Raw genomic sequence first — 13,714 nt, 5'->3', positions numbered from 1 at the left:
AATAAATTTTTGACACAATGATTGATAATTTCCCCAAATCCTACATTCCTCTTTATGTTACAAACATGTTAGGTATAAGCTGAGGCCTTTAGGATAAAGCCTTTGAACATTGGTGTTAATATGCCAAAAAGTATGGACATGATGGCTGTGAGAAAACCACCCAAACTGACCTTAAGGTTATATTATCACATTTAAGCTGTTTACTCTTGGCAAATATTCTATTCAACACTCGCACACATACACACACACACATACGTACATTAAGACACATCTATCCATGTAGCCAAGTCATTAATGTAAAGGTCTAGAAAAAGGGTTACAAATAACCCGTTTTATTTCCGGTAAAAAGGCCTTTGCAACTATGATGCTCAATAACCCCCCTAATAAATTACCAAAACATTTAAACACTGCAAACAGACATACTGTACAAACAATACACAGACATCCATCCCACACAAGTATCCTTTAAAGCTTTTAGTAAAATACAAAATATTTCACTTGTGTCTTATCTCACTCTCACATATAATGTTTGACCACAATACTTATACATATGCCACTCACACTCTGACACATGACACATTCTCACTGGTACATATACTGACGTTGACACTTAAGAGGACTACTATCATCAGCTGTAGTGGCATATTTGTATACTGGACTCATTCAAGTCATTTGGCTATTGTGTCCAAACACAAACACACACAAATTTTTTTCCCCACACATGAACTCATTTGTGTGTGTTTAGCAAAGTTTTGACGTATGTATGTGTGTGTGTGTGAGTTTTTGTTTAGTTTTTTGTGAATGGATGTCGGGATACATTAAGTGTCAAAATCCTAAACTAAAACACAAAACATTTTTGTTACTGCCATTGCCACTACCAACCACCTCCAGCATCACCACCAACCACCTCCAGCTTTGACCACATTTGCAAAAGTTTTGTCAACAGAAAAACTGACTGAAGAACCTTTAGAACAAATCATAGTTATGACCAAAAATCCTTTAACATTTTTGTCAGTTTAAGGACCACAAAAACGAAGAGATGGTCTGTGTAGTGGGGAAGATGGAGAGTGGCATATTTAAGGTGACATATTAATATACATGTGTACATAATCCCAACTAAGTTTTGTTAGCTTTATTGATCGCAGTTTAAGTTTTGTGAGGCTTAAACTAAGAATTTTGGGGAGGAATATATAAGTTCAGTCTATGGATTAAAAAAGCATGGACGACGTACATATATGCTGCGCTCAGCGCCAAAACTGCCTAAACCACATGCCCAAAAAAATTAAACTGATTATAAAGATTTAACCGGAACCTTTAGAAATAAATACTAAGAAACTCCATATTGCATTATTTTAGCAGGTGGTATAACAAAGTGTTATACAATGTAATATGGAGTTGTTTCAATAGTTATTTCCAAAGGTTTCGGTTAGATCTTTGTAGTCAGTTAGATTTTTTGGGCACGTGGGTTAGGTCGTTTTGCGCTGAGCGCCTCATATTAGGATAAATGTTCTACAGTGTCCCGCCAATGTTAAATAAGTCAGTATACAACTTGCCACCCTAGTGGTACGGTTAGCATATCCAACTTGTACACAAAAGGTCATCACACCTGCAGCCGCTAATTATATACCTGCTGGTCGAATACATAACGTAAAAACAATTTTCCCAGCAGAGGCGACGGGACTAGCGAATGAGTGCGATGAGCTTCATCGAGACAACTCCAGTGACCCCAAAGTCAGTAAGTTGCCACAGGAAGTTAATAGGCTGATAGGTGAGCACAAGCGGAGCAAGTGGTTCAATCATCAGAGTTGCAACATTGGAGTGAATTGTGGGCAACGGTTAAGTCATTCTCGAAACATGGGAAGAAGGAAGATATGAACTCGGTCACATTTGGCGGTATTACGCTGACGAATGCAATGAGATTAATTAATTAATTTAATGGACAATTTGCACAGTGTACACCGTATTAGATCCCTTTCTGCCGAGGAGGAACCACCACAATTTACAGTGACTGATGTTGCAAATGCCTTGGGAGCTTATGGAATTTCCATGGTAAGGCTGAAACAGATGAATGAGTCGGGAGTTGAGTATCTCATCAAAGTTCTCAACCTTTTTTCCGCTGGGAACACATACATTGAACCCGAAGTCTGGAAAATGAACAGGATGGTTCCGCTACTGAAGCCAGGCAAGGATGCGATTTCATTGTGCTGTCCATTTACTCCTCCCCAATTGCCGATCATCAACATGTGTTCCGTAAGCAGCACAGCACCACAACAGTGTTGCCATCCCCAGCTCTTATAAGTCGAGTACTCAACCAGAACAAAGGCTGTTATAGCTTAGTGATGGTGGTGCTGGACTTATCGAAAGTCTTTCATAATGTCAACCACTGAAGTTTGAGAACATGAAGCAGACTACCCTACCCCGCTTCTATAGGCCCTTTCCGAAAGAAAGGGTGCTTCTATAGACCATTTCCGAAAGAAAGGGTGCTTCTATATACCCTTTCCGAAAGAAAGGGTGCTTCTATAGACCCTTTCCGAAAGAAAGGGTGCTTCTATAGACCCTTTCCGAAAGAAAGGGTGCTTCTATAGACCCTTTCCGAAAGAAAGGGTGCTTCTATAGACCCTTTCCGAAAGAAAGGGTGCTTCTATAGACACTTTCCGAAAGAAAGGGTGCTTCTATAGACCCTTTCCAAAAGAAAGGGTGCTTCTATAGACCCTTTCCGAAAGAAAGGGTGCTTCTATAGACCCTTTCCGAAAAAAAGGGTGCTTCTATAGACCCTTTCCGAAAGAAAGGGTGCTTCTATAGACCCTTTCCGAAAGAAAGGGTTCTTCTATAGACCCTTTCCGAAAAAAAGGGTGCTTCTATAGACCCTTTCCGAAAGAAAGGGTGCTTCTATAGACCCTTTCCGAATGAAAGTGTGCTTCTATAGACCCTTTCCGAAAGAAAGGATGCTTCTATAGACCCTTTCCGAAAGAAAGGGTGCTTCTATAGACCCTTTCCGAAAGAAAGGGTGCTTCTATAGACCCTTTCCGAAAGAAAGAGTGCTTCTATAGACCCTTTCCGAAAGAAAGGGTGCTTCTATAGACCCTTTCCGACAGAAAGGGTGCTTCTATAGACCCTTTCCGAAAGAAAGGGTGCTTCTATAGACCCTTTCCCAAAGAAAGTGTGCATCTATAGCCCCTTTCCGAAAGAAAGGGTGCTTCTATAGACCCTTTCCGAAAGAAAGGATGCTTCTATATACCCTTTCCGAAAGACAGGGTGTTTCTATAGACCCTTTCCGAAAGACAGGGTGCTTCTATAGACCCTTTCCGAAAGAAAGGGTGCTTCTATAGACCCTTTCCGAAAGAAAGGGTGCTTCTTTAGACACTTTCTGAAAGAAAGGGTGCTCCTATAGACCCTTTCCGAAAGAAAGGGTGCTTCTTTAGACACTTTCTGAAAGAAAGGGTGCTTCTATAGACCCTTTCCGAAAGAAAGGGTGCTTCTATAAACCATTTCCGAAAGAAAGGGTGCTTCTATAGACCCTTTCCGAAAGAAAGGGTGCTTCTATAGACCCTTTCCGAAAGAAAGGGTGCTTCTATAGACCCTTTCCGAAAGAAAGGGTGCTTCTATAGACCCTTTCCGAAAGAAAGGGTGTTTCTATAGACCCTTTCCGAAAGAAAGGGTGCTTCTATAGACCCTTTCCGAAAGAAAGGGTGCTTCTATAGACCCTTTCCGAAAGAAAGGTGCTTCTATAGACCCTTTCCGAAAGAAAGGGTGCTTCTATAGACCCTTTCCGAAAGAAAGGGTGTTTCTATAGACCCTTTCCGAAAGAAAGGGTGCTTCTATAGACCCTTTCCGAAAGAAAGGGTGTTTCTATAGACCCTTTCCGAAAGAAAGGGTGCTTCTATAGACCCTTTCCGAAAGAAAGAGTGTTTCTATAGACCCTTTCCGAAAGAAAGGGTGCTTCTATAGACCCTTTCCGAAAGAAAGGGTGCTTCTATAGACCCTTTCCGAAAGAAAGGGTGCTTCTATAGACCCTTTTCGAAAGAAAGGGTGCTTCTATAGACCCTTTCCGAAAGAAAGAGTGCTTCTATAGACCCTTTCCGAAAGAAAGGGTGCTTCTATAGACCCTTTCCGAAAGAAAGAGTGCTTCTATAGACCCTTTCCGAAAGAAAGGGTGCTTCTATAGACCCTTTCCGAAAGAAAGGGTGCTTCTATAGACCCTTTCCGAAAGAAAGGGTGTTTCTATAGACCCTTTCCGAAAGAAAGGGTGCTTCTATAGACCCTTTCCGAAAGAAAGGGTGCTTCTATAGACCCTTTCCGAAAGAAAGGGTGCTTCTATAGACCCTTTCCGAAAGAAAGGGTGTTTCTATAGACCCTTTCCGAAAGAAAGGGTGCTTCTATAGACCCTTTCCGAAAGAAAGGGTGCTTCTTTAGACCCTTTCCGAAAGAAAGGGTGCTTCTATAGACCCTTTCCGAAAGAAAGAGTGCTTCTATAGACCCTTTCCGAAAGAAAGGGTGCTTATATAGACCCTTTATGCATGAAAGGGTGCTTCTTTAGACACTTTCTGAAAGAAAGGGTGCTTCTATAGACCCTTTCCGAAAGAAAGGGTGCTTCTATAAACCATTTCCGAAAGAAAGGGTGCTTCTATAGACCCTTTCCGAAAGAAAGGGTGCTTCTATAGAACCTTTCCGAAAGAAAGGGTGTTTCTATAGACCCTTTCCGAAAGAGAGGGTGCTTCTATAGACCCTTTCCGAAAGAAAGGGTGTTTCTATAGACCCTTTCCGAAAGAAAGGGTGCTTCTATAGACCCTTTCCGAAAGAAAGGGTGCTTCTATAGACCCTTTCCGAAAGAAAGGGTGCTTCTATAGACCCTTTCCGAAAGAAAGGGTGCTTCTATAGACCCTTTCCGAAAGAAAGGGTGCTTCTATAGACCCTTTCCGAAAGAAAGGGTGCTTCTATAGACCCTTTCCGAAAGAAAGGGTGCTTCTTTAGACCCTTTCCGAAAGAAAGGGTGCTTCTATAGACCCTTTCCGAATGAAAGGGTGCTTCTATAGACCCTTTTCGAAAGAAAGGGTGCTTCTATAGACCCTTTCCGAAAGAAAGAGTGCTTCTATAGACCCTTTCCGAAAGAAAGGGTGCTTCTATAGACCCTTTCCGAAAGAAAGAGTGCTTCTATAGTCCTTTTCTGGAAACAACGGTGCTTCTATAGACGCTTTTTGAAAAAAGGGTGCTTCTATAGACGCTTTTTGAAAAAAGGGTGCTTCTATAGACGCTTTTTGAAAAAAGGGTGCTTCTATAGACGCTTTTTGAAAAAAGGGTGCTTCTATAGACCCTTCTGAAAGAAAAGGTGATTCTATAGACCCTTTCCGAAAGAAAGGGTGCTTATATAGACGCTTTTTGAAAAAAGGGTGCTTCTATAGACCCTTCTGAAAGAAAAGGTGATTCTATAGACCCTTTCCGAAAGAAAGGCTGCTTCTATAGACCCTTTCCGAAAGAAAGGGTGCTTCTATAGACCCTTTCTGAATGAAAGGGTGCTTCTTCAGACCTTTTCTGAAAGAAAGGGCGCTTCTGTAGACACTTTCTGAAAGAAAGGGTGCTTCTGTATACACTTTCTGAAAGAAAGGGTGCTTCTGTATACACTTTCTGAAAGAAAGGGTGCTTCTGTAGACACTTTCTGAAAGAAAGGGTGCTTCTGTAGACACTTTCTGAAAGAAAGGGTGCTTCTGTAGACACTTTCTGAAAGAAAGGGTGCTTCTATAGTCCCTTTCTGAAAGAAAAGATGCTTCTATAGTCCCTTTCTGAAGGAAGGGATGCTTCTATAGACCCTTTCCGAAAGAAAGGGTGCTTCTATAGACCCTTTCCGAAAGAAAGGGTGCTTCTATAGACCCTTTCCGAAAGAAAGGGTGCTTCTATAGACCCTTTCCGAAAGAAAGGGTGCTTCTATAGACCCTTTCCTAAAGAAAGGGTGCTTCTATAGACCCTTTCCGAAAGAAAGGGTGCTTCTATAGACCCTTTCCGAAAGAGTTTATTTCTTATGTGTTCACTAAACTGATGCTCGAAGGCTGAATATTATGACCAAACGAACGAATGAATCAACACAAATAAACTCGTAAAACATGAATTGTAAACATTTGTTTTGTAGTCGGACCGCCGTCCTAAGTAATGAGTAAATTTTTAAAATTGTTTAAGAAATAATATATTTGTTTTGCCTACTGGTTATGCAAAAGGTAGCTTCTTACCATTCTTTTGTAATGGGTTATTCGTCTCATGTGGCTCCCACATTTTCTGGTGGGATACTCTTAAACAAAACTCCCATTGTTTACCTATTTCAATGAATATTAGTTTCTAAAATTAGCAACTGAGAAATTCTAGTATAATTAAAATAAATTTAAAAATAAATTTTAATTTTTATTTCAGGTTCATCAGTTGGATAGTATCGCGTAAAGGTAAGATTAATGACCCATAAGTTCAAATCTAACAAATATTCTTATATATTTTTGAGTCTCCGTCCTTTAGACGTGGACTGTCTGATACGGCATCCGTAGATCGGTGTTGTGAATTGCTAAGGTCTAATACCATATACATATCGTCACCATAAATGCCGGAAGACGTAACCGACATGGAAATGGAAATTCGTTTTTTGATGGAATCTGATATATTAAGCTAAAATACATGCTCTGGCAAAATTTCAAGCTTCTACGTTTAAAAATAACGATCCTATTCAAGAAATGCCAATAGACGTAACAGCATACTGTAATTTTCATAGAACACAAAAGGCGTAACCCACATTATTTCAAAACTAAACAGCAGTACAAACAATGTATTCTTTGATATTTGCAGCAATTATAATGCCAGAGGGAGGGCTTATTGAGTTAATGTATAATTTCCACGGGGCGGATTCGGTTAACCGGTTATTTGACCCGAAAGTCCAGGATCAAAACCGGGTTAGACCCAGTTCTACTGAACCGATTACTACAAAATGTGTAAGGTATGAAAGCTTATGGAAATACCTATCACATGGTGTAGTTACTTTAACAGTTTTGTCTTTTACTCGGCTTATTTCTCCATATGTGTAATTTGACTCTTAGGTTATCATATCTCAAGAATGGTAGCTTTTTTCAAAAATCACAAAGACCATTCTTTTAGTTAATTTTTAAGGCATAACTTTGACTTTAGACGGTTTTTACTGGTCTTACAGAAAAAATCCATAATTGAAATAATTGAAGATGATGACAGAAGACCTATGCCCTGATTTAAATAAACATCTAAAACGCACGTATGGAAAACAATATGTTAACCGGACAAAAGGAAGTGGTTATTCGGAAGGCAATGCTCGTCCCGATATTGTTCATTTTTCCAAGAGAAAGAACGAACGGAAATGTTCAAAATTTGAGACGTTGATACGAAAACGTGTAAATGGTCAAAATTCACGTCGTTCTAGTACAAAGATGTATTCTTTAAATACGGATACGATTAGGCTGTAAATTTGCAAAAGATGGTCTGGTCAACTAACCCATGGTTTAATAGAGATCAACTGATTGTAATAATCGAATAGGTCCAGACAAAAACGCAAATTTTCTGTATTGGTTTGGATTATACAAAAAGGCAGGAAATCCTACAGTCACTGCGAGCATTGGCTTTTGATCATAGCAGTATAATCTTTTTTAAACTTGATATCAAAGACGAGTAGCAGATTCTACCATAGAGAAGTCCGACAAATTTTGAGGCAGTGAATCCTCCTCAGATGTACACACAAAGGCTAAAAGTTTCAAGAAAGAAATTTCAACACCTGCAAGACTTAAAACGCTTAATTCCAAGTGATTGTCATTACTTTTATGACAACATTCCTTATGACAATTAAAAGTTACATTTAAACTGTTACAGATCACTTAATTTATATGAACTATATTCTGTCAATAAATTGACTTAAATACAACAATAAATATAATATTCCAGATTTAATATCGTCTAATACAATTGAAATTATAAGTAATTATAGTGATGATTGGAATAAACAGTTCACCTAATTGTGTTCCATTGAAATATCAACGTCAAGACTGGGAATTGAACCCAACACTGTCAGATGGCTAGTTTAAAGTTCGCTTAACCGCGTAGGCCAATAAACCAGTCCTAATTTGTTTATAATTTTTCATTTTTACTAGTTTCTTCAAATGTATACTCAATAAATTGTAGGTTACGTCTTTTAGTATTTCAGAAAAATACAATACCAAAAGACGTAACCCACACAGCTTCTAACATTCTGGAAAAAAATGTAATTTTTTTTCAAAAAATATATTTCTTTTCTGTCTTAAAACACGATACTAAAATTTTTCGTTATTTTATAACACCGTTTTAATTTTATAACGTTTTTTGCTTCTCCTGTAAAGTTTTATTTTTGTGGGTTACGTCTTCCGGCATTTATGGTGACGATATACTTTGGTATCGAAATGTACTTAAATCACTCTCCTGACGATAAATATAGACACATAACTTTTTTCCACAATTTAAAGCATCATTTTCTAATTCCCTAATAATTATCATACCAACCTCCATAATTGTATGGGAAGTAAACTATTCAATATGTATGGCACTTAAACATAAGTGCTGCAAAAATCTATGATTTACATAAGATTCCCAACCATAGATAAGGACACAATTTTAGAGTGCCGGTTTTAGTGGTGGCCAACAACGTTGAAAAGGTAGAGCCCAGCCAACAAAACCAAGATCTAAAGTGTAATAATAGTGGTTGTGTGGAAATATTTTGTAATACGAAGGACACTTAAAATATTGTGGGCTTGTGTATGTGTGTCGTTTTGGATCAAATGAAAGCTATTTGGATTTTGAAGAACATTAAGATGATGTAGTCGAATGATGATGATGATGACGACATTGAGGATAATGAAGTTGATAATAACATACACTTTCATTGCTCTTCTGAATGTCTTTTGGTCACGTTGTTGTCTGTTCTCCTAATGATAATGAAGACAACTTTTGAAAGGATGTAGTTTTGTAAAGTTATCCTGTTGAGGAGGAGGATTTTATAATTTCTTTAAACTACTTTTATGCTCATCGGCCTTTCGTGTAAGGTTTTTCAGGACAGTTTTAATGGATCAAATGAAAAAAGGGATAAGAGCTTGGTTGCCATTATAACTAATGGAATTTCTATGTACCAACAACTACAAATACAAACCGGCCAGAAATTGAAATGTTAGTTTTTATGTTCGATCCAAATATTTTGTTGAAATGCTTTAGAAATAGTTTAAAGAATATTTCTGGTAAACCATTTAACGGATTAGCAAGGTTTATGCACCAATCAAAACTATTTGTAAATGGTGGTGATGTCACCACTTTATATGGTCTCTTAAGTTCGAAACACAAACATTGAGGCAAGATGTAACCCCAAATTCATCCTAGGCAGGGCTTCTTTAACAACATATTAATGCCTATGTTTTGCCTCATAAAATTTTATTTCTTGGCCATGTTATATTTTTAATTTTTTCAACATTTTCTTTACAATACTCGTCTCTTTTGATATCCGAAATTTGTTATTGCTATCCGCAAAATTATGACCACCTTAAAGGAATACTGTTCAGAGGAGGACTTGTGTAATAAAAAGTTTATTTCTTTATGTGTTCACTAAACTGATGCTCGAGGGCTGAATAATACGACCACACGAACGAATGAATCAACACAAATAAACTCATAAAACATGAATTGTAAACATTAATAGGAGGAATTGAAAAATGTAAATAAAAAGGATGGTTGATATAGGATCAGTCACAGCGAATCAAAAACACTCTTCGCAAATAAGGTTGCTTTAGAAATGTTCCACGGTCTTTTTTAAAAGGAAAGACATGTTTGAAATCATCTTAAAGAATACATTGGGGATTCTATAAGAAGAAGACCTTGAGATTTTCTATAAAAAGAAAACCTTGAGATATTCTTTAAGAAAAAATAAGAAAATCTTGAGATCTTCTATAAGAAGAAAATCTTGAGGAGTTCTATAAGAAGAAGACCTTGAAGTCTTCGAGGCCTCCTAAAAGAAGAAGACCTTGAGGTCTTCTATAAGTAGAAAACCTTGAGGTTTTTATAACAAGAATACCTTGAGGTCTTCAATAATAAGAAGAACTTGAGCTATTCTGTAAAAGAAGACCTTGCGATCTTCTTTAAGAAGTAACCCTTGAGGACAACTATAAATAGACCTTGAGGTCTGTTATAAGAAAACTTTGAGGTCTTCTGTAAGAAGAATACCTTGAGATCTTTTTTAGAATAAAACTTGAGGACTTCTATAAGAAGAACACCTTGAGGTCTTCTATATGAGGAATATCTTGAAGTCTTCTATAAGACATTGATATCTTTTATAAGAAGAAGACCTTGTGGTCTTCTACAAGAAGTCTTTGAGATATATGAGATCGTTTATAAGGAGAAGACCTCGAGGTCTTCTATAAGAAGACCTTGAGATTTTCTACAAGAAGAAAACTTTGAGGTTTTCTATAAGAAGAATATCGTGAAGTCTTCTATAAGACCTTGAGATCTTTTATAAAAAATAAATTGAGGTCTTCTACAATAAGAAGAACAACTTGTGGTCTTCTATCAGAAGACCTTGTGGTCTTCTATAAGAAGTCCTTGAGATTTTCTATAAGAAGAAGACCTTGAGGTCTTTTATAAGAAGAACAACTTGAGGTCTTCTATAAGAAGAACAACTTGAGATCTTCTTTAAGAAGACGTTGATATATTTTATAAGGATAAGACCTTGAGGTATTCTATAAAAAGAAGACCTTTAGGTCTTTTATAAGTATTCCTTGAGATCTTCTATTAGACGAAGACCTTGAGGACAACTATAAATAAACCTTGAGGTCTGTTACAAGAAGAAGACCTTGAGGTCTTTTATAAGAAGAAGACCTTGGGATCTTCCTTTAGAAGAAAACATGAGGACTTCCATAAGAAGAATACCTTAAAGTATTCTGAAAGAATAACAACTTGAGGTCTTCTTTAAGAAGACCTTGAGATCTTTTATAAGGAGAAGACCTTGAGGTCTTCTATAAGTAGACATTGAAATCTTCTATAAGACGAAGACCTTGAGGTTATTTATAAGAAGAAGACCTTGTGGTCTTCTATAAGAAGTCCTTAAGACCTTCTATAAGAAGAAGACCTTCAGGTTTTCTATAAGAAGAACAACTTGAGGTCTTCTTTAAGAACACTTTGATATCTTTTATAAGAAGACCTTGAGTTCTTCTACAAAAATAAGACCTTTTGGTCTTCTATAAGAAGAAGATCTTGAGGTCTTCTATAAGAAGAACAACATGAGGTCTTCTTTAAGAAGACCTTGAGATCTCTTATAAGGAGAAGACCTTGAGATCTTCTGTAAGAAGAAGACCTTGAGGTCTACAAAAGAAGACCTTGAGGTCTTTTATAAGAAGAACACCTTGCAGTCTTGAGGTCTTCTCTAAGTAGACCTTGTGGTCTTCTGTAACAAGACCTTGTGGTCTTCTGTAAGAAGGCCTTGTGGTCTTATATAAGAAGACCTTGTGGTCTACTATAAGAAGACCTTGTGGTCTTCTATAAGAAGACCTTGAGATCTTCTATAAGAAGAATACCTTGAGATTTTCTATAAGAAGAAGGCCTTGAGGTCTTCTACAAAAAAAGACCTTGAGCTTTTTATAAGAAGAAGACATTGTGGTCTTCTATCAGAAGACCTTGTGGTCTCCTATAAGAAGAACAACCTGAGGTCTTTTGTAGGAAGAGCAACTTGAGGTCTTCTTTAAGAAGACCTTGAGGTCTTATATAAGGAGAAGACCTTGAGTTCTTCTACAAAAAAAGACCTTGAGTTCTTCTATAAAAAGAAGACCTTTTGGTCTTCAATAAGAAGAAGACCTTGAGGTCTTCTATAAGAAGAACAACATGAGGTCTTCTTTAAGAAGACCTTGAGATCTCTTATAAGGAGAAGACCTCGAGATCTTCTATAAGAAGAAGACCTTGAGGTCTTCTATAAAAAGTCCTTGAGGTCTACTATAAGAAGACCTTGAGATCTTCAATAAGAAGAAGACCTTGAGGTTTTCTACAAGAACAAGACCTTGAGGTCTGCTATAAGAAGAAGACCTTGAGGTCTTCTATAAAAAGTCCTTGAGGTCTACTATAAGAAGACCTTGAGATCTTCAATAAGAAGAAGACCTTGAGGTTTTCTACAAGAACAGGACCTTGAGGTCTTCTACAAGGAGAAGACCTTGAGGTTTTCTTCAAGAAGAAGACCTTGAGGACTTCTACAAGAAGAAGTCCTTGAGGTATTCTATAAGAAGACCTTGGGATCTTCTATAAGAAAACATTGAGATCTTCTATAAGAATACATTGTGGTCTTCTATAAAAAGGTCTATAAAAAGAACATTTGGTCTTTCATAACAAAGCCTTAGGGCCTTGTGCTCTTCTGTAAGAAGGCCTTGTGTTCATCCATTAGAAGATCTTGTGCTCTTCTATTAGATGACTTTGTGGTTTTCTATAAGAAGAACTTGTGGTCTACTATAAGACGCCCTTGTGGTCTTCTGTCACAAGACCTAGTGGCCTTCCATAGGAAGTATTTTTTATGAGAATGCCTTATGGTCTTCTATAAGAGGTCTTTGTAGTCTGTCGTAGGAAGACCTTGTGGTGTGCTATAAGAAGGTTTAGTGGTCATCTATTAAGAAGGCCTTTTTGACTGTTATAAGGTCTTCTATAAAAAGATCATGTCATCTTCTATAAAAAATATTTAGTCTGCCATAAGAAGATATTCTGGTTTTCTATAATAACAACGTGTTATCTTCCATAGGAACCCCTTGTGGAATTTGGTAAGAAGACTTTTGAGTCTTCTATGAGAAGACCTTGTGGTATTTTTTAAGATTAAATTTCCATAGACATCCATAATAATAAGACCTGTGGTCTTCTATAAGAAGACATTGCCATATTCCATAGGAATATCTACCTTTAAGAAGAACTTTTTGTCTTCTATGCGAAGACACTTTGTTGTCCTCTATAAGAAGACCTTGTTGTCTTCTATAGAAAAGCTTGGGGGCTTCTTTAGAAATAACTTGTTGTGTTCTATAGAAGAAGGTCTTGTGTTCTTCTAGGGAAAAGCTTGTGGCCTTCTTTACAAATACATTGTTTTCCTATGTAAGTAAATCTTGAGAAGACTTTGAAGTTGTGGTCTGCTATGGAAACTCCCTGTGCTTATCTATAAGAGGATCCCATGGTCTTCAAAAAGAAAACCGTTTGGTCTTCTATAAGAAGATCTATAAGTCTTCTGTAAGCATAACTTCTGGTCATCTTTAGAAGTACATCTGGTCTTGTTGAAATTAAACATACTAAATGACAATTGTGTTACCACCAATACATGCAGTAGAGGCCATAAAAACAACAGAAGATGAACACACAAAACCAATAGCAATAAATAAAATAAATATAAGTGAATTTTTTACAGGCGAAATATCTGTATGACCGTAAATACGGTCATGGCTGAAGCAAAAACATAAAAATATCAATGGCCGGCAGCGCAACAGAAGTTCAGCACAGGAGTAAAACCTAACTGCATACCGGCATACCGCCGCCCATTTAGCTATAAATGTTGTTTTGTAAACAACCAAAAACTTTAAAAATTTCTAAGCCAATATTGATGCTGTTGTTGTTGTTACTCTGGAAGTTATGTGAGGAGGATAAACATAGCTGTACCTATTTTACGAGCGCAATATAGACAAAAAATTTGAGAAAA

At 37.2% G+C, this 13,714-nt stretch overlaps 1 protein-coding gene and 1 long non-coding RNA gene across 2 annotated transcripts in view; one reads left to right on the top strand and one right to left on the bottom strand.

Annotated features, from left to right (window-relative positions):
* LOC141394801 (protein eyes shut-like) overlaps positions 1-13,714 on the bottom strand; it is a 423,861-nt gene that overhangs the window by 91,384 nt on the left and 318,763 nt on the right.
* LOC141394803 (uncharacterized) overlaps positions 1-13,714 on the top strand; it is a 340,204-nt gene that overhangs the window by 72,884 nt on the left and 253,606 nt on the right. The window contains exon 2 of the long non-coding RNA XR_012410488.1: positions 6,397-6,425. This is a non-coding gene — a long non-coding RNA (uncharacterized lncRNA). The remainder of the gene's footprint in view (positions 1-6,396; positions 6,426-13,714) is intronic.

The sequence above is a fragment of the Musca autumnalis genome, unplaced genomic scaffold (genome assembly GCF_047663935.1).
Source record: "Musca autumnalis isolate F117 unplaced genomic scaffold, ASM4766393v1 scaffold_2, whole genome shotgun sequence".
Lineage (NCBI taxonomy): Eukaryota > Metazoa > Arthropoda > Insecta > Diptera > Muscidae > Musca > Musca autumnalis.
Note: the sequence above shows the minus strand (reverse complement) of the source record. Positions and strands in the feature narration are given on the sequence as shown.